The sequence below is a fragment of the Bubalus kerabau genome, chromosome 15 (assembly GCF_029407905.1).
Source record: "Bubalus kerabau isolate K-KA32 ecotype Philippines breed swamp buffalo chromosome 15, PCC_UOA_SB_1v2, whole genome shotgun sequence".
NCBI classification, from domain to species: Eukaryota; Metazoa; Chordata; class Mammalia; order Artiodactyla; family Bovidae; genus Bubalus; species Bubalus kerabau.
In genome coordinates this window covers 80,168,761-80,175,334 of record NC_073638.1, presented here as the reverse complement: position 1 = coordinate 80,175,334, position 6,574 = coordinate 80,168,761, and the positions used below count along the sequence as shown (strand labels likewise).

Below are 6,574 nucleotides of genomic sequence, written 5' to 3'. Positions count from 1 at the left end.
GTAATTCAGTTTTATGTATGATGGGAGAGGAGTGAAAGTACTTCATAAAGGACAGCCTTGAAGCTGGGGATATAAAGGTATGTAAAATGCAGAAGCATAAAAAGTGCAGGGAGATAGGGAGAATATGCAGTTCACTTATACATATGGACATAGCTATAAGCATAGTTATCTTTAGGTACAGATGTAGGTACAAGGTAAGTAAGAGAAGGAAATAGAATAATAGTTCTGTATTAAAGAACCTGAAACAATGGCTTAGTAGAAGCAAAACATCATCTTAGAATAGTATTCATTTTGAATGATCTGGAGGTGTAGATAAAAATCATTTCAATAGTCAGTAATAAAAATTGTCCCTTCATCTCTCTGATTCTATCTGTTTCAAGTGCAGAAAATGCCCTTCACCAATGATACTGCGCTAAGAGAATTCATCCTCCTGGGGCTCACGGATCGCCCAGAGCTCCAGCCTCTCCTCTTTGTGCTGTTTCTGGTCATTTACCTGGTCACCCTCCTAGGCAACCTGGGCATGATGGTGTTAATCCGACTGGACTCTTGCCTTCACACATCCATGTACTTCTTCCTCACTCCTTCATCCTTTTGTAGACTTGTGCTATACCTCTACTGCAGCCCCACAGATGCTGACTAATCTGTTATCACAGAAGAAGACCATCAGCTTTGCTGGCTGCTTTGTACAATGTTACCTTTTCATAGCACTTCTCCTCATTGAGTTTTACATGCTGGCAGCAATGGCCTATGACCACTACGTGGCCATATGCAACCCTCTGTGCTACAGTGTGAAGATGTCCAGGTGCATCTGCATAAGGTTGGCCATATTCCCTTATGTCTATGGCTTCTCAGATGGACTCTTCCAGGCCATCCTGACCTTCCACTTGATCTTCTGTAGATCCAACATCATCAACCATTTCTACTGTGCTGACCCGCCGCTCATCAAGCTTTCTTGCTCTGATACTTATGTCAAAGAGCATGCCATGTTGATATCAGCTGGCTTCAACCTCTCCAGCTCCCTCATCATCATCCTGATTTCTTACACCTTAATTCTCACTGCAATCCTCAGGATCAAATCAGCAGAAGGAAGGCGCAAGGCATTCTCCACCTGTGGTTCCCACATGATGGCTGTAACGCTATTTTATGGGACACCCTTCTGCATGTATGTAAAACCAGCAACAGAGAAGACGGTGGAAGAATCCAAGATAATAGCTGTTTTCTACACCTTTGTAAGTCCAGTACTTAATCCATTGACCTACAGTCTGAGGAACAAAGACGTAAAACAAGCACTGAAGAGAGTCCTCAGAAGAAATATAGTCACTAAGATGGCCATGCCTCAATTTCCAAGAAACAGTAACTCTTAATCTTTGGCTCTAATGTCTCTACATTTATAAGATCAGTTTTCATATTCTTTGTGTCTGTGTTTCAATTGTTCTTCAGACTGAGAATAAATAAGCTGTACTTAGTCTAGACTGCTGTCCTTTAATATGTTTACTTGGGTTGGCAGTAATAACATCTCCTGGGATATTGTTAGAAATGAAGCATAGAGTTATGCACCTCAGATCAACTATTTCAGAACTGCTTTTTTTTTAATTTTATTTTATTTTTAAACTTTACATATTTGTATTAGTTTTGCCAAATATCAAAATGAATCCACCACAGGTATACATGTGTTCCCCATCCTGAACCCTCCTCCCTCCTCCCTCCCCATTCCATCCCTCTGGGTCGTCCCAGTGCACCAGCCCCAAGCATCCAGTATCGTGCATCAAACCTGGACTGGCAACTCGTTTCATACATGATATTTTACATGTTTCAATGCCATTCTCCCAAATCTTCCCACCCTCTCCCTCTCTCACAGAGTCCATAAGACTGTTCTATACATCAGTGTCTCTTTTGCTGTCTCGTACACAGGGTTATTGTTACCACCTTTCTAAATTCCATATATATGCGTCAGTATACTGTATTGGTGTTTTTCTTTCTGGCTTACTTCACTCTGTATAATAGGCTCCAGTTTCATCCACCTCATTAGAACTGATTCAAATGTATTCTTTTTAATGGCTGAATAATACTCCATTGTGTATATGTACCATAGCTTTCTTATCCATTCATCCGCTGATGGACATCTAGGTTGCTTCCATGTCCTGGCTGTTATAAACAGTGCTGCGATGAACATTGGGGTACACGTGTCTCTTTCCCTTCTGGTTTCCTCAGTGTTGTATGCCCAGCAGTGGGATTGCTGGATCATAAGGCAGGTCTATTTCCAGTTTTTTAAGGAATCTCCACACTGTTCTCCATAGTGGCTGTACTAGTTTGCATTCCCACCAACAGTGCAAGAGGGTTCCCTTTTCTCCACACCCTCTCCAGCATTTATTACTTGTAGACTTTTGGATCGCAGCCATTCTGACTGGTGTGAAATGGTACCTCATAGTGGTTTTGATTTGCATTTCTCTGACAATGAGTGATGTTGAGCATCTTTTCATGTGTTTGTTAGCCATCTGTATGTCTTCTTTGGAGAAATGTCTATTTAGTTCTTTGGCCCATTTTTTGATTGGGTCATTTATTTTTCTGGACTTGAGCTGTAGGAGTTGTTTGTATATTCTCGAGATTAGTTGTTTGTCAGTTGCTTCATTTGCTATTATCAAATTTTAAGATCTTTGAGTCATTTCATTTTGAGAAGCCCCTCTCTAAATGAAAAATCCTACTATGTATTCCCTGGAGCACTGGTATGCTCTTACTGCTGATAATAGTAAACAGGATACACATGCTGTGAGCTCAGTTCTTTGAATTTATTCTCTTTTTATTGCCATATTTTGAGGGGCTAAGAATCTTTAACAAGATCAACTTTCTGTACTCTTCCCCTAACTTACTAAGTAAAACTGTAAACTATGGGTCATGATAGCTTTTCTGGTTCTTATGAATGCACTTGTTTGATAGTCAGTCTGGAATGAGAAGAGAGAATATAATCATTCTTTTCCAAGAGAGCTGTTTGTGGATCTGGTTTGAGGCCTCTGATCTGTAGAGACCTACTTTCTCCCTCAGATCTGCAATTATGAATACACATACTCAGGTCTAGGGAAAGAAAAATGCTTTTTGTGTCATTGATCTGAAAAATTTAGATTACTTGGGATTACCTTTTACTTTCTTTTCTAGAATTTTTTAATGAAAATTTAAAATATTGATTTGAGTCTTGTTTCTTTTCTTATACAAAATGTTTATATATTTCACATATGTATTGCTTGAGCTGAAAGTCATTCACTTTGCCATGTTTTATGCCTGAGTTTGTAATATATATTTTTTTCCTGTGCCTTTGTTAACTTGTGCACTATTTAGATGACAGTGCTTAATTAACATATATTTGGGATATAAAGAGATAATTTTTATCATGCATTTTTAATTTATCTTTGTTTTCAGAGATGATATATCTCATGATTTTAACTTTGAAAATTTATTAGGACTATGTTTATACAGCTTTATTGTATGTATTTGACAAAAAAAAATTATATAAGCTTAAAATGTGATATTGTATATATTTTGATATATTGTATTACAAAATGATTATCATAATAATATTAGTTGTCACATCTATCATCTCTCACAAGTACAATTTTTTGTTGTTATTGTTTGGTGGTGAAAACCTTTAACACCTACTCTCTTAGCACTTTCACATACACATCATATAGTTAAGTGTTGCCACTATGCTGTATATTAGATTCCCAGAATTTGTCTTATAGCTGGAAGTTTGTTCCTTTGGCCAACTTCTTCCCATTTCCCTAACCTCTAGGTCCTGATAATCATAGTTCCATTCTATACTTCTGTGAGTCTGATGTTGTAGATTCCACAGTATTTAATACTTTTGTTCTGTTTGTTTGACTTGTTACCCTTAATGTAATATCTTCAAGAGTCATTCATGTTGTAGCAAATGGCAGTTATTCTCTTTTATTTTGACTGAATAATATTCCATTGTATATGTCTTTATATATATATATATATATATATATATATATATATATATATATAAACCATAGTGAGAGCTTTGATTTCAATACATCCTTCGAATGATATGTTCTACTGAAAGATTCACCTGTCTCCAGATTTTCCAGTTAGACTAAGAACTACTTAAGCACATGGGTTTATACCATTTTTATCTTTGTATCTCTTGAAGAAGATAATAATTGAATATTTGGTAAATTGGAAGAAAATGCAGTAATGATGTATTCACCTTTATCCTGTATATTTCCATTTGTGGTCAAATAAAAAATAATGCTAAATTACATGCTCACCAGGTTTCCATAAAATATTACTTTCCAACACCTGGACCTCACATTTTGCACTGACTTTACTACAATTCATTATGATATCTTGTCCAAGTGATTTTTCTCCCTGTGTCTTATAATTTAGTCACTTTATTCTAGATATGAAAGTCTTTTTAACAAGCATTCACTCAATAGTAATTTAGGGGAAAGAACTTACAAAAACACCATTCAGATGGAAATGATAACAAAGAAACATCATAGTGTATGAATTATGTAACCATCTTTATTAATTGTTCTATTGACCCAATTGAAAAAAAGTGGTGATCCATAATGCAAAAATCTCTTGATAATCCAAAGCCATCAGGTTCAAAATAACTACAAAATGATGCAATATCGTGGTGAAAATGCAAAGACTCTAATGGGTATAGTGAAAGTGAAGTGAAGTGAAGTGAAGTCGCTCAGTCGTGTCCAACTCTTTGTGACCCATGACTGTAGCCCACCAAGCTCCTCTGTCCATGGGATTCTCCAGGCAAGAGTACTGGAGTGGGTTGCCATTTCCTTCTCCAATAAGTATAAATCCATATAAATTAATATTTCTCAGGAGATTTCTCTTGCAATAACATTGCAATTATTTCTTCAGAGTGTACTTAAAAATGCCTTAGTGATAAAAGTTCCAAATTATACGGGGGGTATAAATCATTCTTAGCAAACTCATTACTTGGGCTACTAATATCTCTGACAGAATCTTTCCTTGGGTCAGGTAGGAATGAAAATCCTGACTTCTGTAGCTGCACTTTCTCTTACTCTTTCAGTTTTGGATCTTCACCCAGTAGGAGTCAGATGACAAAAAAAGCAGTTTTAAAAGCTATCTTAATTTCTTAGCTAGTTAAAATGAATCACTGCATATATTTCTTATTTAGATTGGTCTGTGTTTACACTCATCATTCTAGAAATAACATTATTTTCATTCATTCAGTATTTAACAGACACTGAGTAACCATATTACAGTGAGCACTTGACAATCATATAAACCTTTTTGAATATCTGTTGAAAGAATATCCCACCCATCCCCCCCAAAAAAAACCTGTATGAAATAATTTAAAAGACAGATTAAGCAGAAATTATACTCATTCTAGGAAAGAATAAAACTCATTTGAAATTATTTAGACAAAGTCTGATATTGAATAGATGAAGACTGTGAAGTCCATGGGAGAAAGACATCAAGAGCAAGATAAAAAGATTACTTTATAAATGAAGACTCAAGAGAGGTTTACTGATATAGCATTGGGTAGTAGGAAACCACTGTGTGTACTGAAATCAGATAATGCACCTTGTCCTTACATTTGTGAGATATTGGACTGGAAAGATATAGGAGGGAGAAGAGCTGGGGGTTACTGCGGCACAGGAGACAAGGGCGGCTCCCCTTGGGAAATTTATATTCACTTGAGATGCATGAGTCCATCATCTACATGACTTTTCTGTCTTCTTCATTTACTATCTTAAAATATCATCACTTGCCAATCTATTCTTAAAGACTTATCTACATCTTTATGACCAGTTGAGATAGTTTCTAGACTGAAATTGAATTTCAATAACTCACTTCCACTTCCTGTTGTCCTTTCCTTGGCTTCAGTATACCCTATTCTCCTACTCCTTTCATCTTAAATGGCCACAAAATTGTAGGCTTGGGCACTTAAAAATTTTAGTAAATGTGACAACAGTTCAAAATTAGTCTGTTACATTATTTTAAATGCACCCGGAAAGGGGGCAAACTTTTCTCCTATAAACATTTCTAGAAGACTCTATACAAGAACATCACCAGATGGTCAACACCAAAATCAGATTGACTATATTCTTTGCAGCCAAAGATGGAGAAGCTCTATACAGTCAGCAAAAACAAGACCAGGAGCTGACTGGGGCTCAGATCATGAACTCCTTATTGCCAAATTCAGACTTAAATTGAAGAAAGTAGGGAAAATCACTAGACCATTCAGGTATGACCTAAATCAAATCCCTTATGATTATACAGTGGAAGTGAGAAATAGATTTAAGGGCCTAGATCTGATAGATAGAGTGCCTGATAAACTATGGTATGAGGTTTGTGACATTGTACGGGAGACAGGGATCAAGACCATCCCCATGGAAAAGAAATGCAAAAAAGAAAAATGGCTGTCTGGGGAGGCCTTATAAAGAGCTATGAAAAGAAGAGAAGCGAAAAGCAAAGGAGAAAAGGAAAGATATAAGCATCTGAATGCAGAGTTCCAAAGAATAGCAAGAAGAGATAAGAAAGCCTTCCTCAGTGATCAATGCAAAGAAATAGA

The 6,574-nt window shown here is 36.5% G+C and overlaps 1 pseudogene; it reads left to right on the top strand.

Annotated features, from left to right (window-relative positions):
• The first annotated feature begins 388 nt into the window (after positions 1 to 388).
• LOC129628480 (olfactory receptor 5M11-like) lies at positions 389 to 1,364 on the top strand (annotated as a pseudogene).
• The last annotated feature ends 5,210 nt before the right edge of the window (positions 1,365 to 6,574 follow it).